Genomic DNA, 26,907 nt, shown 5'->3' with positions numbered 1-26,907 from the left:
AGTCTTTGTCCACAAATGTATAAAACAGCACTGGTTTGTATTGAAATGTATCATTATTGTTCTGTCTGACTTTCTGATCACTGGTACCTTCAACCAGTGTGACCTGACCTTATCAGGGCACCTGAGTGAATAAACATCACTTGCTTCAAGACCTGCTTGACAACTTCCCTGCTGTAATTTCCCGTGACCTACAGATTAGACCCAAATCAAATCCATTTCCAGTCTGAGGTTTGGACACAGCTTTCCAGTACCACCGCTCTGCCCACTACCTAGCAGCTCTGGCCACTGTGATAGGTCAGGGGGGATCCATCCACAGCAACCCTGATCTATAGAAGAGGTCAGGGGTACCAGTCAAGGAGTACCAGCAACGGGGTACACTGGCAGCGTCAGTTACCCAGAAGGAATGAGATTCTGTATGCCGTTAAGGAGTCCAGTGTTGGCAGCATTAAAAGCCAATACTACTGCGGTTGAAGGGTGCATTTGGGATAAAGAAAGGGAACGGGGGCACCCTCTTATTATCTTTCCTCAATAATTTATTTATTTCTAACAAATGTTCACCATGGACCTCTTACCTACATGCAAGTGCCAACTACAAACATACATCATACAGCATTCCCCGCGCCTCTCTCATGGTCCTACGACAAACATTATGCAACCCACCTCCCCTTGTCACACGTTAGGTCCCCAAGCCCCCTTTTCTGTGTCATATTTACCTTACACACTTTCACCTTGTCACATAAGACCCTTGTCTTTCTCTCACTGTCACATATTATAAATACAATGAGAGGGAGAATTGGATACATATGTGATAATGGGAGAATGTTGGGGGAGCATATGTGAAGAGGATAGTGGGGAGGTAATTTGTGACCTTTACATAGGACAGACCTGCTTATTGCATTTGATATTTGTCCTTCACATCAGTCCCTGCCCCATTGGAGCTTACAGTCTAAATTCACTACTGCACACATACACACACACTAGAGTTCATTAAGTCAGCAGCCTATTAATCTACCAGTATGATTTGGAGCTTGGAAGGAAAGTGGAGCACCCGAAGGAAACCCACGCAAATACCTGGGTAACATACAAACTTCCCACAGATAAGTCATTACTGCCTCACAGCACTGGGGTCATGAGTTTGATTCCTGACCAGTGCCCTATCTGTGTGGGGGTTTATATATTATTAACCTATATTTATAGGGTACCACATGATGTCCGCAGCGCCATACAGAGGGGAAGCAGCAAGACAATACATGGTATAATATATATCATCATTATCAACATTTATTTATATAGCACTAGCAGATTCCGTAGCTCTTTACAATTGGGAACAAACAGTAATAAAACAATACTAGGTAATACATACATACGTAGAGGTAAGAGGGTCCTGCTCGCAAGCTTACAATCTATGGGACAATGGTTTGATACACAAGGGTAAGTGCTACATCATATTGAATATTTGTCCTGCTAGAATGCAAAGGTTACAAAGTATTTAGTGGCTGTATGCTCAGTCACACAACTATGTTGGTCAGAGAGTTGTTGTCTTGTGTTAGTTGTGTAGAGGGTGGTAATAGGGTAACCTAGGGAGATTAAGAGGATGGTAGAGGAATATTATAAGCTTGTCTGAAGAGGTGGGTTTTCAGAGAACATTTGAAGACTAGAGGAAGGTCTTATTGTGTGAGGGAGGGAATTCCACAAAATGGGTGCAGCCCGATAAAAGTCCTGTAACCGAGGATGGGAGGATGTGATGTTAGTAGAAGAGAGACACAGATCTTGTGCAGAACAAAGGTGTTGCGTTGGGAGAAACTTTGAGACAAGTGAGGAGATGTATGTCGGTGCAGTTTTGTTGGTGGCCTTGTATGTTAGTAGAAGAATTTTATATTGGATTAGTTGAAAAACAGGTAACCAATGTAGAGACTGACAGAGTGGCTAAGCAGAGGAAGAATGATTTGCCGCTGCTTGCAAAATAGACTGTAGGAGCTCGAGTCTGATTTGGGGAAAACCAGTAAGGAGGCAATTGCAATAGTCAATGTGGGAGATGATGAGTGCATGAATTAAAATTTTTGTAGTGTCATGTGTGAGATATGTACGTAGATGTATGCAGCAGGATGTAAATATAGAGTTGATGTGGGGAACAAAGGCTAGTTGTGAGTGTATATATGTGTGTATGTATGTATGTATATATATATATATATATATATATATATACACACACACACATACATACACACATACATATATATATATATATATATATATATATATATATAAACAAACTACATGGTACAGTATATTGCTTAAGCATGTGTCTTTTTTACTTTCACTATTAGTTTCTCCTTGTTATTAATATATAAGTTAATGATTCCATGCTGGGGGTTGCTACAAAAGTCATTAACGAATAAGATAGTATTTTGACGTCACTTTTGTAAGACATAAATTTGAATGAATTATAACTTTACATTTATATTGCAGAATTATTTTTCAGGAGCAGAAGACTGGTAAGTCAATTTATGGCTTTATTCTTTATGGTTTCTTAGTTTAGGTATAAAAGTTTTGTTCCTAAAAATTATTTTATTGCAGGTCTTATTATTATTATATGCTTATTGTTTGGAATATGTACATAATATGAAATTATGTAGATTGAAAATGTTGTATATTGTAGTTGTACTTTGTTTGACTTGCTATCATACAGTCATCTGAGTTCTCTTTATAACAAAGTATCAATACAGGTCAGAGTAAAAGACCCATCTTGCTTTTTATACAGAATGGCCAACACATTGATGTGACACAATACAGAATCTTAAACAAAACAAAACAAGAGATGGGTCATAAGCTGCACCATGATTAGTTTCATATTTTTTGTGTATATTACTATGGTTATTTTTAGTAAACTTAAATGGGTCGTCTACTGTTATACATTTGAGCGGACTGCTGGCCATTCATAGCACTTCAATACAGCTCTGTTGACTGACTGTGCTAATCTGACCCCTCACTTGGCTATATATTGTACAGCCCAAATGACCAGATATAATACATCCACCATTGTTCAATATATCCAGCTCCCATAGTCCAATTAATCTCATGTACAGTATATAATATAACTGTCTCTTCTCCCTCTGCCATCATTGTGGAACTATTAAATTCCAGTCACTTCCCATACCGCTGCTTCTAAATTTCCCCTTTGACCACTGTGTGTATATATACATCAGTACCTGTCCCAGTGAAGCTTACAATCTATATTTCCTACCACACTGATACAAAAACTCACCAGGGATAATTTTGTCAGAATAGCACTATATACCCACACCTGTACCCGGATCACCAGCAAGAGATGGCATAGTAACAGAGGTAGCAGCCTTCTTGTTTCTCCATTTCCTTATTACTAAGAAAGTACCAGCACCACCTGTCAGAAGGTCGCACGGTCTGCTCAGAAAAGTTAAATTTCAGCACTGAATATTTGCACTCTATCTTTAGAGGGTATTCACCTTCAGGTGACTTTAACTTATTATTTACATATCCTTGTATAAAACTGCTCCCTTGGATACAGTTTGTCCAATCAGCAACTTTCTGCCACATCTTTCAGCAATATAGAGCTCTAATTTCTGTTTGAAAATGACAGAAGAAAGATAAAGGAATGCATTTAGCTAATGAAGGAAAGCATGTGCAAGCCACTAATTTATCGTTGTATGAAGGTGCGGCCCCCCAATGGGGTTCAGGTATGACTACGCACATACAGACCTATGCGGAAAAATTATTTGTGTGTTTATCTCTTGCAGATAACTCTGGTACATAATGCAGAAGAGCTCAGCAGCAGAGTCTCAGACAGAAGCACAATCTAATGGTAAGTGAAAAACAGCTCAACTCACAATAAAAGGTGATATATGTGTTTTATGTTACTGAAATCCATGTTGTAATACACAATGCATCCTATAAATAACAAGTCACAATAGATTTTACACAACTCACACATTAACTACAGACATCTCCCTCTCAAGGATTTGTACCATCATGCCACCCTCATTACTGCTGCACAATGACGCAAAGGGAGGTCCAAATATTAGACAAGTATAAATTGGACCTATAAAATCATGCTCATATTAGTAAGCCACTCCTACATGATTTGGCCACACCCATTGTTCCTTTGCCTTGTGCGGCTATAATAGCCTGAACCGCTTACCTTTGTTTGCTGGCAAGGCCAAAACTAGCCATCCCTCATCTGAGACGTACCTACAAGACCAACAGTGGGATGCTGAAGACAAAGTACAAGTTACAGAAATCATTTGTTTAAGCATATTATTATGTCACTGGTGTATTATCACAGCAATTTTGGTACAAAGAAATAGTACCCACCTTTTTATTGCTTCCTTTGATCTTAAGCAGTTTCACAAAAGAATGGCCCTCCAGGAATTTTCATGTATTGAGTATTTAGGCAGTGAGATAAATCATTTGAACAACAAAAAAGAAAGAGTGGTAGGTTAAGTGTTTATGCATGAATTTATTCAAACAAGATAAAAGTATATATATAATAGACACTGAAGTGTCTATCGAAATGGTGACCAACACCTCAGATAATAATTAAAAGACATAAAAAACAGGTAAGTTCTTATGAACACATAACTCGCTATCCAAAGCACAGTTCTGATTGTTGCTAAACAAACATTGTTACGATGTTACGATCCTGGGCTCATCAAATAGATTATTACAACTGTGTGTGAAAGTGTTTGTAATAAAAAGCAATATATTGCAAAAACAACAGGAGTAAGTAATCCGGATCGTTTAGTATACTGAACTCATACTCCAGCCTGTGGAGAAAAGAAGCAAACAACCGTCCTAAGATCTAGCCCGTCAGCAGGATATCCGGACTGGAATCAAAGTTACAGCTTATCACAGCTGTGTGTGAAGATATTAATGATGTAGTCTAGTAGATGCGACCGTCCATCCTAAGATCCAGCCCGTTGGCAATTCCTTGGAACTAGAGTCATGTTACGTTCAGGATGCACTCGGTCTAGATCGGCAAACACCTAGCAAGGCACGGAGTCTAACAGCCCCTGGTTTTCGCCAAGAACCACCATAAGGTGGGATGGATTTAGCTGCTAGGGAACTGCAGTTTGCGGTCCTTGGTTTGGCCCCTAGACGCGAGCGAGATAGGTGAAACTGACAATACAAGGAGTAGAAGTAGATACCTTTGAGAGGGTTATGGTATTCACTGGTGAGCAGGTAAGGACCAGCAGAACAGAGCAGGCGGAGTGCTGGATGCGGAGTGCTGGATGCGGACCGGAGGCACGCAAGGTGGATGACAGGTGGGCGGTTGTGTAGTCATGAAGGTTGGTACAAAGTTCAGATAACCGCGATGCAATGGAGGAAGCAGGAGAGCCTTTGGTTAAACGAGCCAGGTCGGTAAACGGTTCATATGTCTGCGGTGCAGTGAAGTAAGCAGGAGAGAAGTTGGATAACACGCCGAGTTAGTACACGGTTCAGATGCGGAGACCTCACAGAGGAATATTTACAGAACTCGAAGCAGAATGCCACAGCGAGCAGCCAATGAGAAGAACACAAGAGTAGTCCGGAGGATAACCTGTTGATCTGACACAGGTATGATGCCAGATCCTCCCTTTATTTTGGATTCCCCGCCACCGGGTCACATGATGTGCATAGGTAAGTATGCACCCATGTACAATCCTTTATAAAATACATGGGTGCATACTTGCCTAACCCCCTTAACAACAGCGATAATGCCGTCGGCATGCTCAATGACATCATCAGCTGCAGCCGCCTTCATCGTCATTGGCTGCTGTCGGGGTGAAGAGGAGTCGTCATCGGGCAGAGTCAGGAACCAGCTCTTTCAGAATGGTCACGTCTGGGTGAGTCTTGTCGTGGAAGTCAGCATCGATATGCTGACTACCACCGGCTTCTATGTGGCTGATGAAGACACAGGGCACATATTTGACTCAGGCTGTCTGAACATCTCAGGGCTGCCATAAGTTCCCAGTGTGATATAATTCAGCAAAACTACACTTAAAGGAATAGCATGTTCATCTCTTCTGTTCTGTTGGCTTTGATTTACATGATAGACCACCAAAATGAGCCAGTGAGGCCTAGGGAGAGGGCAGGTATATAAAGGCGTTTTGTGAGCAAGTCATCCCAGAACAATGAAACCTAATATGAATTATGGTACATCCGCAATCCAGAAATATTAGTATAGAGCCGAAGGGTTCAATTGGCAGAGAAAACCAAGTGTAGAGAGGAAGAGGCATGGAGTCGCAGTGTTCTCTAGCCAGCACTGGGGAAGATCCGCCCTGGTCACTGACATAGTGGGATGGAAAGAAAACTGACTGATAGTATTTTAGTGGAGGGCACAATGACATTTGGTGGAATGTTCCACTTGACTACATTATGATTGTCACAGAGGATTTTGATTTGTGGGTTTGGTTGCTCTTTAACGAGAAACTTTTCCCTTTTAGAAAATAGTGTGTTAGAGTATTTAGAGCACTATATATAAATGAGATGACATCCCGGGGTGGTCTTCTATCTCTTATTCTGGACACGTTGGGATGGGAGACCAAATGGCGATTAGCATTGCATGCGCACAGTGAATATTCATGCACCTAGGAGTTGTATAATCAAATGGTGGCACTAATCCATGAATGTGAAGGGGAAGCATAAAAACTATATGATCCCGTGTACTATATATAGGTGGAAGGGAGGGTTCGTGATGATGGTGGAGGGGTCAGAGTCATGGGACCTGACAGGTCCTCTTTAAATATCATCACAGTCTATCAGCAGCCGGGAAGCTATTGCTGCATTCATGTTATGTTTACTTCTTTGTTAGGAAACAATACAGCACAAGTGGAAACAGACAACGATGGTAAGTGATTTATGTCATTTATAAAACATAAATATTATATTGCTCATGTAACAGTGGATGGTTCCATTATTTTCAGACATTTGCCCAGTGATCTCACTAAGCAGTCAAGATTTTTGCAGCAAAGTGATGATGGCATTAGATGACTTTAAATTTGGATCCAGATTAAGCCTCTCCGGTTTTGCCAGATCTCTCACAAGTCAAAGAACAAAGCACATAGCTCTCCCTCCATACATCGGCAGCATTAGCCTGTCAATAAAGAGGAAAAAGCCTTTGTGAAGAATTGTAGTTACTTAATCATGTATTACTGTGATATGCAGTGATTCGTAATGAAAGTTACCACCATCCAATCATAACCTTAATGTTAAAGGTGCCCATCAATCCACTAGGGACCAGTGACTCTGCATTCTCACATATTGGTTTAGCCCACATACTGGCTGCAGCTGGAGTTGCCATAAGATCTCCAGTCTGGTTTCCAGAATTCTGTTCAGGTTTCAGTGATCATTAAAACCTGACACTTCAACTTGATTCAATGCCGAAAGTTAAATAATGTCTACCAATAAGAATATATCCAGGCAGTCATACGAAAGAAACAGGGACGGAGACTTAAAAGTACAAATGTGTTTAATTTCCCTCTCCCTGGTGCTCATTGTGGATACCCTGATAGCTGTGCAGCCTGTGACAACCTACTGCCTCCATTGTGTACAGCATACAGGCACATTTTAAAAGTTTGAATTTTCGCTGTGGTGCCGCACTACTGGTGGACGCCAACAATAACACGTTATAAACTAAGATGTTTGAAACCAGATGGAAGGAAACCAAGAACAGACAGATAAACATAATCTATAAATAAATAACATTGAATATCGCTCACTGGGGCTTATTTAATGATATGAAGACAACCATGTGCTGTAACCCCACTGCAACCAACTCTCTGACCATATTTAGTTGAAATATGTCAGGAATACGTAAGAAAATGTCAAACTCTATTGTATAACTGTGGAAATTTCTTTCCATTTACCAGAAATCGATGCGGATAAATGCTGAAAAATGTTTGATTCACTACGTAAGTGTAACATTGATGTACATTGTATGTTGTAGGTAACATTGTCCATTACTGGTAAATAAGATCTTCTGCACAAAATGACATATATTGGTGCTTTACCGATAAAAAGTTAATTAAGACTTATAAATTGTGTATATTGTCCCTTAATTTACCTTGAAGTTTAACTATTTTTTTTCTAACTTTTCCTACAGTATTACCTAATTACCAATTCTTCTGATACAAGGCGCTATATAGCTTTTACTTTTCAAGATCCAGGTATTGATAGAGCGAACTTCAAATGTCTATGTAGCTGTCATGAACAACCAGCCACTCCCACATATCAGCCACATATATATATATATATATATATATATATATATATATATATATATATATATATACACAGTATATATATCATACCACATATGAGTGGCGCCCACCACTGTCACATAATTGCTAGCTTTTTGGAGTACAGCAGATTGTTAGGAACTTTACAGGCATTATTTTCAGTACAAAGCAGTACACACCTTGTAAGGTGAACCCACATATGTAATATGTAATTGATTTTATATAAATTTCCAGGTAAGCTCTGTGATTGTGCCAGTGCTTTGAGTGATGTTGCAGGAGCTGCTGCAGGAGCTGCAGCAGGAGCAGAACTACCAGAAATTCCGGGAGTCCCAGAGGAAATGGCACAAGCATTAGTAGAAGCTGCAACGAAAGCAGCAGTAGAAGCAGCAGTAGAAGAGGCGTAAGTTATTTGTTATGCCAGAATTATTATTATTAATCATTTCATTTATTTGTAAGGTGCCACAGTGCCGGAGAGTGGGGAAAACATAAAACAGGGACATGCATAAATTAGGGACATACAAGGTAGACAATATAAGTGTAAATATGTAAACAAAGGGTTCCTATCTCTGCTAGTAGATCAATATTTTCCTCTCCCCTTACCGATCCATCACAGACTATAATGACGAACAGTATTTGATTGGAAGGCCATTTTATTTAGTGCTGACTTTCATTTTACACAGTGGGGGTTATAAAAGGCTTATGTCTGATATCTTACCCTCTTACACCTTCTTCCTCTTATTCAACTATTACCTTAGAGTAACGACACAAGACTTGAGTGTGACAAAATTAAATGATTTATTTAACTATGGTAAGGAGAATAAAGCAGTCAGTCTGACGTGTGCCAGGCAGAACCCAACTGTCCTAGCATATCCTTAGGACTTATTATCTGGGGCTCAACCAAACCCCTGAGTTCAAGTGGGGGATAAACCAAAACAACCCCGGGCGCACTACGTCCCGATTCTACCGAACCCACCCCTCCTCTGGGCTATATGGGAAGCAAAAACAGGGCAACCTACAGGGGCGATACCTGAACCGAGACTAATAGCCGATTCACTCGAAGAGAGGCGGGTTCAACGTGCCCAATACCGTAAATGTGCGCCCACACAACCACTGGCCGTCGACTGAACTGCCTTTTCCGGCCAATACTCCATCCATCTTCGCGGACAGCCATGACCGTCGTCAGAAACTGATAACCATCCTGAACAGTATCCAGCCGATTCCTCATGTTCCCAGGACCCAAACGAAGCATCAACATCCAGATCTGCAAGGCTGAATAAAACTCTGCCCATCCAACTTCTAGCCTCTGAACCCCTCCCCTATGACACAGGATGGGCATACCAAAATAGTTAACTATTAACACTCCAGAGAATAACTCAGTTAAAGATACAGCAAAGCTTTTATTATCTTTCATTCCTATACAGATCTCAGTTCTTATTTTCTATACAAAGGACAAATGTACAGTTTGCCTTTGATCTATCTAGTAAAAGTAGAGTAATGATTGGTTGTCCTAGAATCCCAAACACACTAAACGTTTGAAAACGCTTGTGAGACTGCAATGGGTTACTGCACATAGTTAGTAAATTTGAGGGGACTGTCCTGCTGATCACAGGTTGGCCAGGGCTGGTCTAGACTGCGGGGAAGCCAGGACTTGCATGAGACACTCGGGTACTATTATGTGGGTTCCTGTAAACCTAAGGAGATATCCAAATGTAACTTTCACACTTTTAATTAACAAATAGTCACAATATAATCACTGCATTGAAACCTTAAGAAACAAAACATAGTATCTAAATTAAGTGTACGTGGGGGTAAATGGATCAAGCTGCGAGTTTCCGACGGGTTTAAAGAGTGGAGATGTTGGCTTTAGCAACCAATCTGATCATTTATTTAGTACATTCTACAAAGTGACAGCTAGAATCTGATTGGTTGCTATAGGCAACATTTCCACTTTTCAAACCCGATGGATACTCGCACCTTGATAAATATACCCCGTGGACTCATGACACATGTACACACACTGAATGCTAAGGGAGCTATTCGATCCCAGGACCTGCAATGCCACCTGGAATTAGGACTTGATTCCGATGATTTCTGCTTGCACCTCTGCCAGATGTAGACTTGTTATTTCTTGGAGAGAGAAGTTGAACAGACCCGCACACTAAATTGCCAATATTAACCCATGGACAACCACAATCATCAGGACACTCCACATGGTTTTATGAGGGCAGGGAGGAATTCACAATTATTTCAGGGTGGCACCATAATATAGTAATAATTGCACAGTGCACATAAATAATAAACATCCTGGAGATCAGATCTCCCATTACCAAGGGGTGGGAGCCCTGGTGGGCTTAACATTTATTGAAAGTGCCCAGTACTCAGTCTCTGTCACACATGGGAACATGTGGGAGATATAGGACTAGCAGGAAATCTGGGCACATCCTTGTGCCCTGTGAGAAGTGGGACAGTCTAAATACCGCTAATTGTCATGTTCTTTCTTACCTCTTTCAGATTGGACATTACCGCAGACCTAGTTAAAGAAGGCATTGAAAAGCATCAAAACAAGACTGCAAATTCTAATAATACGGTGAGGGCTTCAGTACTAAATAATTTATTTTTATTCTCAGCTTCAGTGATTTTGCTCAAAGCATTTCAAGAAAAATTGGTTTGGAAATCGCAATGTGTACTGTGTGAACATACATGCCAAAATAATTGTATCAATCTATGTAAAATGTTCAATAAAAGATGGGCATACACCATTCCGCAGAGAGAACCATATTTCTATACATCAGGCCTAGACAACCTGTGGCTCTCCGGGTGTTGTGAAACAAATTACAAGTCCCAGCACAACCTGACAATTATCGGCTGGTTATCCGCTGCAAAGCATGCTGGGGTTTGTAGTTTCACAACATCTGGAGAGTCACAGGTTGCCCAGGCCTGCTGTACATAGTTATGGTAAGTAATGTCAATGTGGGTTACATCTGGTGATATTGGTGTATCTTCTAGTATAATTTTTCTTCTTTTGTTTATTTTTGCTACTATTATTATATAAAGCCCAACACATAACCACCATATCCATTACTCCGATTACCCGGCACATTAAATTGCCCCACATGAATGTATTAGTTATGCCGGGTTTTCACACAGATGCCGTGTCCCATAGTAGTGAATAATTCTGCTTTATAATAAATAGATTAGGCCAGAAGCTGTATTAGAGGTCAGAACAACCTAATCTCTATTTAGTTGGTAACGATATATATCCACCTCCGTGTCTCCGTCATCTATCGTCCCCCAGGCCCCTTCTCCCTTTTCCTTGACATCTTCGCTGCCTGGATCCCCCACTACCTTTCCTCTGACCTTCCCTCCATCATACTTGGCGACTTTAATATCCCTATTGACAACTGTTCTGACCCCGCCACCATTAAACTTCTCGCCCTTTCCTCCTCCCTTGGCCTTACTCAGTGGACCTCTTCCCCCACCCACTGTCTTGGTCACTCCCTTGACCTTGTCTTCTCTCATCTCTGTGATCTCTCTGACTTCTCCAACTCTCCCTTCCCACTCTCTGACCACCATCTCCTCTCCTTCACTCTGTCCTCCTCCCCTGCTCCTGCCTCGCCCAAAGCCACCCTCACTAGACGTAACCTGGATGCTATTGACCCCACCTCCTTCTCCTCCTCTCTCAAAACTCTCCTTTCACCTCTTCCCTCCCTGGCCTGTCCCGACCAGGCCTCCTCTCTCTACAATCACTCCCTCACCACTGCCCTGGACGCTGTTGCCCCGGCCTCTTCTATCCGCCTAGGCCGCATTATTCCCCAACCCTGGCACTCAAAACTCACCCGCTTCCTCCGAAGACGTTTGGCCTCGTTTTCAATTCCGAGGGCGGGCGAAAGTACCGAGCTGGATCTGCTAAATTTGGGTGTGTTCGGTTCTTGGGGAACCGAGCCTGAGCATCTCTAACAAAAAGTAGCAGACTAGACAAGATCAACCTGTAGATTCCTTTCTGGCGTCAATTTTTATGTTTCTGTGGCTCCACTATCACAAATTAAATTGTTTTAAACTATTCTGTAAATCAATTTCATTTATTGAGAGGGTTTGTTCCCCTTAGTAAATGTTATAGTGTATGTGCACATATACACATATTTGGTATTCTTTTATTTAATAGATCTAGCCAACTCAATTCTGGTGTAAACATCCACTATAGTCATGGACAAAAGTTTTGAGAATGACACAAATATTATTTTTCACAAAGTCTGCTGCCTTACAATTAATTTCAATGTCTCTCTTTGCCATGACAATTAACTTTATCCCAAAAATAACATTTCCACTGCATTTCAGCCCTGTCACAAAAGGACCAGCTGACATCAGGTCAGTGATTCTCTTGTTAATACAGGTGAGAGTACTGATGAGGACAAGGCTGGAGATCACTCTGTAATGCTGATTCAGTTAGAATAACAGGCTGGAAGCATTAAAGGAGGGTGGTGCTTGAAGTCATTGTTTTATTAACCATGGTTATCTGCAAAGAGGAAACACGTGCAGTCATCCGTGCTTTGTACAAAAAGGGCTTCACAGGCAAGGATATTGCTGCTAGTAAGATTGCACCTAAATCAACCATTTATCGGATCATCCAGAACTTCAAGGAGAGAGGTTCAATAGTTGTGAAGAAGACTTCAGGGCGCCCAAGAACGTCCAGCAAGCGCCAGGACCGTCTCCTAAAGTTGATTCAGCTGTGGAATCGGGGCACCACCAGTGCAGAACTTGCTCAGGAATGGCAGCAGTCAGGTGTGAGTGCATCTGAACGCACAGCGAGGTGAAGACTTTTGGAGGATGGCCTGGTGTCAAGAAGGCCAGCAAAGAAGCCACTTCTCTCCAGAAAAAACATCAGGGACAGACTTGTTGGCATGACACAGGACTGATGGTAGCGCTCACCTTTCCTTCTCCGGACAATTGTTTTTCCAGATGCCCCAAACAGGGACAGACTGATATTCTGCAAAAGGTATAGGGATTGGACTGCTGAGGAATGGGGTAAAGTCATTTTCTCTGATGAATCCCCTTTCAGATTGTTTGGGGCATCTGGAAAAACGATTGTCCAGAGAAGGAAAGGTGAGCGCTACCATCAGTCCTGTGTCACGCCAACAATAAAGCATCCTGAGACCATTCATTTGTGGGGTTGCTTCTCAGCCAAAGGAGTGGACTCACTCACAATTTTGCCTAAGAACACAGCCATGAATAAAGAATGATACCAAAACATCCTCCAAGGAGCAACTTCTCCCAACCATCCAAGAACAGTTTGGTGATGAAAAATGCCTTTTCCAGCATGATGGACACCTTATCATAAGGCAAAAGTGATAACTAAGTGGCTCAGGGATCAAAACATCAAAATTTTGGGTCCATGGGCGGGAAACTCCCCAGACCTTAATCCCATTGAGAACTTGTGGTCAGTCCTCAAGAGGCGGGTGGACAAACACAAACCCACAAATTCCGACAAACTCCAAGCATTGATTACACAAAAATTGGTGGCCATCAGTCAGTATGTGGCCCAGAAGTTGATTGACAGCATGCCAGGGCGAATTGCAGAGGTCTTCAAAAAGAAGGGTCAACTCTGCAAATATTGACTCTTTGCATAAACTAATGTAATTGACAATAAAAGCCTTCGACACTTATGAAATGCTTGTAATTTTACTTCAGTATACCATAGCAACATCTGACAAAAGGGTCTAAAAACACTAAAGCAGCAAACTTTGTGAAAACCAATACTTGTGTCATTCTCAAAATGTTTGGCCATGACTGTAAAGGAAAGTAACTATAGGAAGAATCATGAAAAACTGTATTTTTTCTATATTATTCTCACATTTCCCTTTATAATGCACAGAAGATATTTATTTTAGCAATCTAGAGAATCTAGCAGAAAAAAAAGCCCCAAAACAATCATATATGGGAGTAGAATTCTCTAGACATGAAGGGGTTTTATAATATTTTTTGAATGTTAGTATTAAAATATTGTATTACAATGAGGGTGTTAAAATATAACATATTTTTCTCTCTCCGCAGGCACAGAACGGGTCTAACAGACATTAGTTTACAGCTAGTCTGTCTCCTCACCTCTCGCAATGTCAGGGTGATGCAAAAATGGAACATCTAATGGGTGCTGAAACACATTGGAAGATTGTAGATGATGAGAAAAGCATAATGGGAAATGTTCTCTGCGGACGTTCAGTACAGTAATAACATGCTTTGAATTTATGTCAATAGTTAATTTTATTTAAATTTTACAATAGATGAAATTTTCTATCATTCGTAGTTTGTGATAATAAGAAACTGCAGTTCCCCTGCCCTGAGCACATTATTGGGGACAGGAAAATGTAACTTGTAAGAGGGGATTTCATGACTCAACACTAAGCACAGGTCTGAGAATTTGCATTTCTGAAATAATTCAGAACATTTCTCACAAGACTTAGAGGGCACATAATTCCTATGCACAACAGGGGCAGCTATTTTGTGGGCTAAACTAATATTCCTTGGTAATGCAACCTATGAAGTCACTAGGAACCAGTGACAGAGATAATTTCATTTGGTAAAGATGTCCAAATATAGGCCAATCGTGTCGCTCTGCCTGAGTGTAGAATGCCAAGATCCATTTCCAATGTGACCATACACATGTTCAGCCAATCAGACAAATATGACAGAACATACTGGATCCTGTTATGGATGAGCGAGCACACAGAGAGCAGTCATCCGCTGATCTGATTTATGGGACCGCCTAAAAAAAATCCAGCTGGAATATGTTCGGACATTGTGCTCTTTTCGGAGCCAATATTGCAGAGTTTGTAATCAGCATAAATAGCTGTGTAACTCTTAAAAGGTGACAGATAGATAGATAGAGATCAAAGCTACCCATGATTGAAGTGGAAATTTATTAGTGGTGATATTGAAAATGTAAGTGAATGGAATGTGATAGCTTTACAATGAAGGCAATAGGACAAGTGGCGATATGACATACCACCATATATACCCCCACTGTAGCTAACTATTAAATGTGTCACCTCTACAACACTTTTATTAGTTGTATTTACACATGTAAATCAAACATGGGATCTCCCTGTAGGCAGGAATGGCCAGGATTAGACCACCATTGAATTTTTTACATGGAATAAGTTTGCAGCCAGATTCAACAATGTGCTCTTTTGTCAGAAGGGTTCCACTGTAAGAGATAGTGGATAAGGTGTCACAATACTCCGCTATGGGAAGCTAGTAACCTGGGGGTGTTTCACAGAGATGCAGGAATACAACCGAAACACACATAACCCCCAACATTTAGAATCACAAAATCGGGACAAAATAAGCCCCACCGCTGTACCAACCAAACTGAGCCCACAAATAGGCAAATTTGGGTAAAGCTCCACCTGCTTGTGGTTAAGTCCCACTTCTTTTGCAGCCCGCAAGTAGGGATGTTCCGCCAATATCGGTACAGTTGGGAGGTATAACATTACAGAAAGAAAGGATTTATTAATGTGAACAATCTCCTTTAACACTCCGGTGGATGAGATATAAAGTGTAATTTTCTATTTTGCATAACAGCAAATCTCCCCTGTGATCAAGCAATGTTATCTGACATAAGCAATGATTTTCCAATATGTCTTCTCATGGACTAAAGATTCAACTTCATAATGCAGCTGTCCCAATAGAGATGTGATCTGTTAACGTTTATCTAATCCCTTAATATATGAATAATAGGCTTCGGTTTATTATTTACATACCTTCCTAATTGCATTTCTTTTATAAAGGGTCATAAATATAAATCAATAGAGATTACTTACAGCAATACATAATAACCCTTTCTTAAAAAATATATTCGTTATCACCACCAAGAAGCAAAAAAAAGATATTAAGTCATTGTGGAGCACAAATAGGAATCTCCATCTATTAACACATAACCTTTATTGTTCTTGTTTGAAATCTTGATTTTTACTGTCAAATCTTCATTAATGACCAGCGAAATAATTAAACCAAGTATAGAGTGTAATGCAGGAATAAAGTGTATTAAAAATGCTCAGGGCCTGATTCAGAGCGGAAGCCAAGCGTAAGAATAACACAAGTGTATGTACGATGTATTCAGTACTGAAGATGCGTCCAGGTCTGAATGAGCATCAGAGTGTCCACTCGACATCAGACCCCTCAGACACCAACGTCCAACTTCAGAACATGAACAAAAACCTTTTATTTTATAGGTTATGAAAGCAGCTGCCGTGAAGCTTCATTTAAACTTGAATAACTTCCTGACATGTAAAAAAAAAAAAAAATTTTTATTTTTGCTACAACACGTAAAGCGAATCCTAATTATGATCGTTGGCCATAGTCACCAACGATCTCCTCTCTGCCAAAGCTAGGGGCCACTTCTCCCTTCTCATTCTCTTGGATCTCTCAGCGGCCTTCGACACCGTTGACCACTCGCTCTTGCTCCACACCCTTCAATCCTTTGGCCTCTCCGGCTCCGCCCTGTCCTGGTTCACCTCTTACCTTGCTGGCCGTACCTTCTCCGTCTCCACCTCCGGATCTATATCCCCCCCCCTCCTCCCTTCCAGTAGGGGTTCCCCAAGGCTCTGTTCTCGGATCCCTTCTGTTCTCCCTTTACACCTCTTCCCTTGGTGAACTCATCAGCTCCTTTGGTCTCAAGTACCACCTCTATGCGGATGACACCCAACTCTACCTTTCCTCTCCCGATCTCTCACCCTCCCTCCTCTCCAGGGTGTCCGCCTGCCTCTCCGCCATCACCTCCTGGATGTCCTCTAGATTCCTCAAACTCAATCTCACAAAAACCGAACTTATTGTCTTTCCCCCCACTCACTCCCCCTCCCCTTCCGACCTTTCCATCACCGCTCTCAACTCCTCTATTTCCCCTGTTTCTCAACTTCGCTGCCTCTGCGTCACCCTGGACTCCTCTCTCTCCTTTGTCCCTCACATCCTCTCTCTCGCCAAATCCTGCCGCTTCCAGCTGCGCAACATCGCACGCATTCGGCCCTTCCTCTCCCAAGATGCCACCAAAGCCCTTGTCCACTCTCTTATTATCTCCCGCTTGGACTACTGTAACCTCCTCCTTACTGGCCTCCCCCGCTCTTATCTCGCTCCCCTTCGCTCCGTACTCAATGCAGCCGCTCGGCTCATTTTCCTTTCTCGCCGCTCCTCTTCTGTCTCTCCCCTCTACCAATCCCTCCACTGGCTCCCCATCCCCTACAGAATCGTGTTCAAGCTCCTCACTCTTACTTTTAAGGCCCTCTCCAACTCCACTGCTCCTTACATCTCCAACCTCATCTCCATTCACGCTCCGTCCCGCCCTCTTCGTTCAGCTAACGACCGCCGCCTCTCTTCCCCCCTGGTTACCTCCTCCCATGCTCGCATCCAAGACTTCTCCCGCGCTGCCCCCCTCCACTGGAACCAGCTCCCCCGCTCCATCAGAACTTCCCCCAAATTGTCCAGCTTCAAATGGGCCTTAAAAACCCACCTCTTCCTTAAAGCCCTTCAGTCCCCCACCCATTGACCTCCTCCCAGTCTCCCCCTACCCCCCTCCCTCTCCTGTCCCCCTCCTACTTCCCTCCTTTTCATTCTCCTCTCCCCCCCCTCCGTCCCTGCCTCCGTTATCCCCATTCCCTCCTCCTACCATTGTGTCTCTGTCCGTCCTACCCTCCCCTTAGATTGTACGCTCCTCCCAGCAGGGCCTCCTCTCCTTCTGTTCTCCACCACCTTAACTCTGCTCTCCAGCTCCTTGTCTCCTCCGCGAGGTCCTCCGGCCCCTGTCTCTACCCCGATGGGGGCTCTCACCTCTTATCTAGCTGTTCATTGAGCTTCTGAGTTACTGTAATTTCTGTTAACTGTACTGTGCTGTCTCACCCTGTATCGTGTTTCTGTCTGTCCCTGTACGGCGCTACGGATACCTAGTGGCGCCCTATAAATAAGAATTAATAATAATAATAATAATTATGGTCACAGCACTACTAAAGTCTCCATACGCGTCTGCGATTTATTTACAAAGCTCTAATTACAAGCGGGTCACTAGTTTGGGTTCTCTGCATCATCATCATCATCTTCCGCTACTTACACCTGCCCCTGACCACCTGTAAATAAAAGCACTTTTTCAGCCATATCTGTGACTACGTCCCAGTCTGAATCTGTACACAATTGCTCGATAGCGCCCTCTGTGTATACTGTGTACTGTATGTTAGATCACTCCTCCCGTCACTCCTCTTCAGGCGTAAAGAGATGTAAGTGCAAAGAAGTCACAGATCTGACCAGCCGGAGTTGTGTACTTTCACTGTCTGAGACTACGCAGAGCGGAAACAAACCCGCCAAGATACACTACACAAACAGACCCTCTATGTGCCTCTGGTCTCTTTACCTACATATTGTAATATCTTATACCTTTATTGATTATAAACTCATTGATTTTATACACGCTGTATAAACATAATTTATATAACTATTGGTACAGAAGAAGGATATTTTCTCAGTATCTTCCTACTTGTTGTTTGTTAGTTATGGTGTTTCCAACAGGATATGAGCTCTTATTTCTATTAGTCTTTCCTATATATCCAAATTACCTCTGATATAGAAGGTACATATTCTGAAACCAGAATCCATATATGGTATAGATGATACATATGTGGATGAGAATAATATATTTATCAGATTACATATACATCGTCATTTCTTAGATATAAATCAATTTCAGCTGATAAATTCTAAATTAAAATATTGCCCCCACACTATTCATTTTGGGGTATTATAACGGAGCAATGAGGAGAGGACCAAAGTTCCTCATTACGATGTTAGAGACTGATAAACTCCTTCCAAGGAATTACAATCAAGTTATTGTTGCTGAAGGTGACTTTTCATCAGTCATGGGGTGTACTTAGTTTTGTCACAAACGGCACTGGAACAGTGAATGCAGCCAATGCCGCATTAGGTAAGTTCATAAAAGACGAGCGTGCGTTTACCTGTAATACAAAATGGTGCCAGGAACACCAAGGAGATGGTCATCCAACGGGGAGCCCCAGACAAATGCCGGACCCCGGTAAGCACACCGGAAGGTCTCGCACGTGACAACTTTATCACACATGGCTTCATCAGGCTGTCTTATTTTTGTATGAATAAATAACAGTAAAATCTGTTATTTGTCATAAGATGAATCAAATTTTAGGACTTTGCGAGGACTAGTTGATTGTTGTTGTGCATATATCAGAGCATGACTGCATACCCACGAGTGGGTTATCTAATAAAAGAGATCCTTGCAAGTGGCAAGAAGTGATTTAGTACAAAAATGTTTATTTCCAGTCATTTTTTGATAAGTATGGATTCAAGGTGCTTTGGAGGTATGTGATATTTCTGCCATTTTCCTGTCAGATGTCGTCTTAGTGAGGACAATGATTTGCTTCTTTTCTTTCTGTGGTCTCTGTGGAAGTGATGATACTGTATAAAGTTATGGACTGAGAAGGCAGACACACAGTGATAAGATTCTGGTCAGAGAGTTGAAGTAGGTCCAGCATGTGGTGATGCTGGGATTTGTCCTGTCCTTGGGAAAAATGCATGGTCATGTGATGTGTTCTGATATATATATATATATATATATAAATATATATACAAACACACACACACACGATGAAGTGAAAGTTTAGGAGTGATAGTATGGAAAATGTAAGTGAATGGAATTTGATAGTTTTACAATTAAAGCAGCAGGAGAAGTGGCAGTATGACATGTCACTGTATATACCCCCACTTCCACCACTGCCTGTATATATTCATATACACCAATCAGCCACAACAATAAAACCACAGACAAGTGAAGTGAATAATATTGATTTTCATTACAACGGCACCTGTCAAGGGGTGGGCACAGTCAGTTCTTGAAGTTTATGTGTTAGAAGCAGGAAAAATGGGCAAGCGTAAGGATCTGAGTGACATTGACAAGGGCCAAATTGCGATGGCTAGATGACTGGGTCAGAACATCTCCAAAACGGCAGGTCTTGTGGTGTGTTCCTGGTATGCAGTGCTTAGCATCTGCCAAGAGTACCAAGGAAAGACAACCAGTGAACCGGCAACAGGGTCATAGGCGCCCAAGGCTCATTGCGTGTGGGAAGCGAAGGCTATCCAGTCTAGTCCAATCCCACAGAAGAGCTACTGTAACAAATTACTGAAAAGTTCAATGCTGCCTATGATAGAAAGGTGTTAGGACACACAGTGCAACACAGCTTGCTGTGTATGGGGCTGCATAGCCGCAGACTATTCAGAGAGCCCATGCTGACTCCTGCCCACCGCCCAAAGTGCCTACAATGGGCATGGGAGCGCCATAACTGGACCAAGGAGCAAAGGAAGAAGGTGGCCTGGTCTGATGAATCATTTTCTTTTACACAATGTGGTCAGCCAGGTGTGTGTGCATCGTTTACCTGGGAAAGAAATGGCACCAGGATGCACTATCGGAAGAAGGCAAGCCGGCGGAGGCAGTGTGATGCTCTGAGCAATGTTCTGCTGGGGAACCTTGCATTTGTGCAGATATTACTTTGACAAGAACCACCTACCTAAACATTGTTGCAGACCAAATACACTGCTTCATGGCAACGGTAATCCCTGATGACCATGGACTCTTTCAGCATAATATGCCCTGCCACACTGCAAAAATGGTTCAGGAATGGTTTGAGGAACAAAACAAAGAGCTAAAGGTGTTGACTTGGCCTTCAAATTCCACAGATCTCAATCCGATCGAGCTTCTGTGGGATGTGCTGGAGAAACAAGTCAGAGCCATGGAGGCCCCACATCGCAACTTACAGGACTTAAAGGTTCTGCTGCTAACGTCCGTGCCAGATACCACAGGACACCCCCTTCAGAGGTCTTGTGGAGTCCATGCCTTGATGGGTCAGAGCTGCTTTGGCGACATGAGGGGACCTACACAATATTAGGCAGGCGGTTTTAATGTTGTAACTGATTAGTAATTATACATATACGCACACATTTTTATCTTTTTTTTTTTTAAAAAAAAGGACATCTTATTGTTTTCCTGTATTTTATACTACAGAATAACAGAACAAAAAACAAAAAAATCATCTCAAAATAAAACACAAAAGACATTGATAGTGAATTGTAATCCAGCATAATTAATGGGATCTGTGTTAAAAAAAACCCACCCAAAATGAAAAATATAACCACTAAAGTAGCAGGTACCCACCGCTGAATATAAAAAAACACCAAAAGAAAGCATGGTATATAAACAACATACATTTATTAGTATAAACAACATAAAAACACATATTATTACATATAATGTTACCATGTAGAAATATTGAATTAAAAAAACCTTCTGATAAGCAGACTGAGCGAGGGCACGCAATTTCCACCTTAGTGTATAAAGCAATATAAGGTTAACGTATTTCACACATTGTCAAGGCAGAAAGTTTATCTCTGTAGATACTATAACACTGATGGAAAAGTCCTGTGACGCCAATAGCAGATCCGAAAAACAGAGTATTTAGCTAGTAACCAAAGACCATCACTGTTAGATCGCACAACGATCGGTAATACGCACATCAATCTTAGGCACAAAACATCATCAAGAGTCTGAAAGCGGAGCGGATGTAATTATTACTCCTATGAAGATAGTACAGTATATACATTAACGAATTGCAGGTAAAATATTTTAGCGTGTCAATCTTCTTTTGTCCAAGGTACTCTGACTAATTAATTAGCCCACCAACTCAATTTCTGCCAAAAACAAGAATAGCTAAGTACCGTCACAAAGTAATACAAATAACAGACAGAATACATCCCTACCATAAAGTGTCACTATTTTCTAATTGTACTGGAGTATGTTCTGTAAGGCGTTAATATACTTTGAAGGACTTTATACAGAAAGTCGGTAAGATTAATTTTTCTTTAAACTAGGCTTTCCTAGATTTTTGGCTTTAGATAAAATGACAATTACATCGACATAACATTACAACAACATACATACAAAAGAGACAAAATATAAAACAAAAGAAATTAAAATAAAAAAGGGCATTTTTGGTTGTCTTTTGGGGGGGGGGGGGGGGGGTTTGTTTCAGTCTTTTCAACTTCAAATACCTCCAAAAACCAAGATTGTCAAGTGTGAGCACCACATCAATTATGGATAATTGTGCCCTTTATTATTTTTTTACTTAAACCACACACCAATCGTAAAAATGGCACCCATACTACGTAATTAGCATACGCTCTATCAGGACTTTAAAAACACAGTACACTTTAATACAATATGACTTTTAACCAGAACATTATAAGTCACCGTGACTCCATTTTTCCCTCTAGTCTACGTTTTTATAGATTAAACCCAATGAAATGTTATATTAAGTGACAGGTGTTTGAAAAACAATAATCAGACAACTTGAATCCTCATACACGACTGATGCCCTCACTGGATATATTTTTGTGGTATGCGTTTTGAAGTCACGGACTTGTGGTTACGGTCTGAATGGGTTTCTTGGTGACGCTCCAGATTAAACCTTTTGGAGAACGTTCTCCCACATTCGTAGCACGTAAGGAAGGTCTGTGGTGTGTGGGTTCTCTGATGTTCCTCAAAGTGTGAGCCGTGAGAAAACAGTTTCCCACATTCCCCACAACTTATCTTCTTCTTTTCCCTGACATATTTTTGTGCTACAAGCAAGTGGTATCCGCCATCTTTACCTACGCGGGAGCCATGTTTGACACCCAATTTCCGCTGCTTTTTACCATTCCAATTCCCTTTGGCTATTTCGGCAGAAGTGTCACTATCCTCTATGTCCGGGTCCTTTGTCTTAGAAGAATCGGCTTGTGTCAGGGTGTCCATAGTAAAAACTTCTTTTATTTTTGGGTCTCAACCCACACAATCAACGTGGGGCAGTACTGTCAGGTGTTCTCCCTGTCATGAGGGACACAATAAACTATGAAAATCACAGAACGAACACATTAAAATCTTATACTAAATCTAAAATATAAGGATATAAAATAATCATTATAGAATGCTAAAATAATACAAAATAATGATATATTGTATACGTCTTAACTTCCCATCGCCCTATAGAATATGAATGAAAATCACAAAAAACGATGTGTTAACTTTTGACTGGGTCATTTCATCCCCAGGCCCACACAATTTATTTATATACTTATAGTCACCTAGTGGTGTAGGAATGTAGAGCAGTATTGCAGATACCCCTCACTATGGTTGCTATGAAACGTCCAGGATGACCCCTGTGGACAGATAAGGGGGTCAGCCTTGTCATTTACTCATACTTGCCTACTTTCGGCAAGTGCAGTCCGGGAGAGGGGCGTGACTAGTGGGTGGAAGGGGGAGGGGCGGGTTCAAACACGTCATTTTGGCCTCGCACCCCCTGCGACGAAAATGCTGTTGTGTCGTGGGGGCAGGACCACAATGACGCGATTCCCCGCAAATCGCATCCTTTTGGCCAGGCAGTTGCGGGATGGGGGAGACTTGCCTGCTCCCCTGGGAGTCTGTGAGACCGACCCGAATTTCAGGAGTCTCACAGAAATTCCGGGGGAGTTGGCAAGTATGCATTTACTTTTATTTTACTTTTCACCACAGAAGCAGGGCATGTGCCTGAATCTCTTGTCAATGTGCAGCTAGTTTAGAGGATCTTATGTCCTATCAAGACTGACCTCCAGGGCTTTGTCCCCAGCATCTAGCTCCAACCCTTCTTCTTACCTCATCTCAACTACTGTGTACCGTACTGTTCTAATGGCCCCATCTCCAAACAGACATTGATGGAGAACATTCAGCTACTAAAATAGTTCATAACAAAATGCATCGGGAAACACTTGAAAAGCTGATGATGTACAGCATAGATGAGAGAGGGGACAAAGGTGATATGATAAAATAACTTAAATAAAAATATTAATAGAGGTCTGGACGGCAGTATTTTTTTTTTTTTTTCAAATTAAGTTCTAGAACAAGGGGGGACACTTTCAAATTGGAGGGAGAAAGACTGAGCGGCAGCCCACTGATGTCAAAAAGCATGTAAATGAGAATGGGAATGGAACCTATTAGTTCCAATAACCCTATAACCACTAGAATTTGAACTTGCAGCACGAGGCATTTGCAATATTGTGGCAGTTTTTGGACCCTGCCTTCTCCATTAATCTGCATTTACGCCATCAACACTCCCCTCCTCTAGTCGCAAACGCAAAGTTCAGGTATTTTGCGCAATGCCAGTGTGCAACCAGCCTAAGGAAAAATTTTATTACAGAAAGGGTGATCGATCCATGAAATAGCCTTCCAGCAGTTGTGGTGGGGACTCCTACAGTAAAACAATTCATGCACAAATATATTGCTAATGTTATGTGTAAATAGAGAATAGCAAGAACCATGAACCTTCAACCTTCCTGGGCCTATAGCTCGAGCCCTATGAGCCCTAGAGCAAAACTGTACAGGTATTATTATAGTAATGGTGATAAAAATTACTGTAAGGCAACATTGCTTTTTTTCTTCTTATCAAAGTACTAATAAGTATGCACAATGGACGTGATGCAAAAATGCCGTGATGCTGTTTTACAGCACAGACGTTGTCTGAGAGAGAACTGCAGGGGAGGGGGAGAAAGAAATAAATAGAGCAAAGAGAGAGTGAGGGCCCCCAAAATATATTTGTGCATCTGGGTCCCTTATTCCTAGTTCTGTCACTGCATATATTATTAGGGCTAAAGTAGTAACCTCTTGTGAGTAGGGTCCTCCTGTCTAGGTGTATAAGGCCCTGTATATTTTCATGTGGTGCTTATAGTAATGTTGCTACAATAATAAGAGTAAAAAAAACACACACAAAAAATGTTATCTTCTTAATATGAGTCCATCAGACGTGTACCAGCTGTGGAAGCGGGAAAAGCAGAAGAGCCCCATATAGATTTCCATACATCAGAGAAAAAAAACTGTTGCACCAGTGGAGCTATAACTATTAACTCATACTGTAATTTCACCTTAAATATTTAATAATTTGCATAATTACAATGCATTAATTATATAGGGGTGCCACTGATAAACTAGTATAAGTACAGAAAGTATGAAAAACAGTTTATTTATTGTAGTGCACATACAGTCAAGTATTATCCCGATGTATTAAAGATAAAATCAGTGAACTATAGAAGTGTTTAGAATCACCCCCTTAATGAAATTAAACTTTTCATTTTTGCTGTTATATAATTGCTCGGTTTACACTCATTTATGTCATACAGTAACCATGAGAGTGAGAGGACAGCTGGGTAAGTCTGAAGCTTTATAAAAGTGTTGCTACAAATAAATGTATTTCTTTCGTAAATGGCGCCATTCTCTCCCTGCATCACAATACTCACTGCTCCCTGCAGCAGAAGAATACAGATTACAATAGAACACGCACATGTAGCACATTCTGATGTGAAGCCATCAGAGAGGCATGCTGGGAGTTGTAGTCTGTCCACAGTCTTGTACATCCAAAGTGTATTGAGCAGGGACTACAAAGACCATCCCCATTTGATTGGAGGTCAGGTGACCTCCCAGTCATGTGATCCGGTGTGTGGAAAGGGGAGGGGCCGGGACTTTGTTCAGAGCGAAGTGAAACTAGTAACTGGGGTGTTTGATATATACAGTATCTGTCTAATACATGAGCACACGGCTGTGTGTTACATTCATCCACCTATTTATTAAACTACACACAGTGATTATAATGTGATGTTGTGTTTTTATATTATCCGCATAACTAAATATATTTGCATACTTCTATAGGAGTAAGTGGATGTATGGGGGGTGGTAACTAATTAAATCATCTAGAGGAGGAAGGAGGGGCAGTGTGATTTGTTGTAGGATGGATGGAGAGGACGGTGTGATGTGCTGCAGGATGGATGGAGAGGACGGTGTGATGTGTTGCAGGATGGATGGAGAGGACTGATGTGCTGCAGGATGGATGGAGAGGACGGTGTGATGTGCTGCAGGATGGATGGAGAGGACGGTGTGATGTGTTGCAGGATGGATGGCGAGGGCGGTGTGATGTGCTGCAGGATGGATGGAGGACGGTGTGATGTGCTGCAGGATGGATGGAGAGGACTGTGTGATGTGCTGCAGGATGGATGGAGAGGACGGTGTGATGTGCTGCAGGATGGATGGAGAGGACGGTGTGATGTGCTGCAGGATGGATGGGGAGAACGGTGTGATGTGCTGCAGGATGGATGGAGAGGACGGTGTGATGTGCTGCAGGATGGATGGCGAGGGTGGTGTGATGTGCTGCAGGATGGATGGAGAGGACGGTGTGATGTGCTGCAGGATGGATGGAGAGGACGGTGTGATGTGCTGCAGGATGGATGGAGAGGACGGTGTGATGTGCTGCAGGATGGATGGCGAGGGCGGTGTGATGTGCTGCAGGATGGATGGAGAGGACGGTGTGATGTGCTGCAGGATGGATGGAGGACGGTGTGATGTACTGCAGGATGGATGGAGAGGACGGTGTGATGTGCTGCAGGATGGATGGAGAGGACGGTGTGATGTGCTGCAGGATGGATGGAGAGGACGGTGTGATGTGCTGCAGGATGGGTGGAGAGGACGGTGTGATGTGCTGCAGGATGGATGGAGAGGACGGTGTGATGTGCTGCAGGATGGCTGGAGAGGACGGTGTGATGTGCTGCAGGA

General features: G+C 42.0%; 1 long non-coding RNA gene across 1 annotated transcript; it reads right to left on the bottom strand.

The window, feature by feature from the left end:
• Positions 1 to 22,315: 22,315 nt before the first annotated feature.
• LOC142151396 (uncharacterized) lies at positions 22,316 to 25,601 on the bottom strand. Its single transcript, XR_012691188.1, has 2 exons — positions 25,466 to 25,601; positions 22,316 to 23,163 (listed from the first exon to the last, which is right to left on the bottom strand). It is a non-coding gene; the product is annotated as an uncharacterized LOC142151396 (long non-coding RNA).
• Between the last annotated feature and the right edge of the window lie 1,306 nt (positions 25,602 to 26,907).

This window comes from Mixophyes fleayi, chromosome 4 (genome assembly GCF_038048845.1).
Source record: "Mixophyes fleayi isolate aMixFle1 chromosome 4, aMixFle1.hap1, whole genome shotgun sequence".
NCBI lineage: Eukaryota > Metazoa > Chordata > Amphibia > Anura > Limnodynastidae > Mixophyes > Mixophyes fleayi.
Note: the sequence above shows the minus strand (reverse complement) of the source record. Positions and strands in the feature narration are given on the sequence as shown.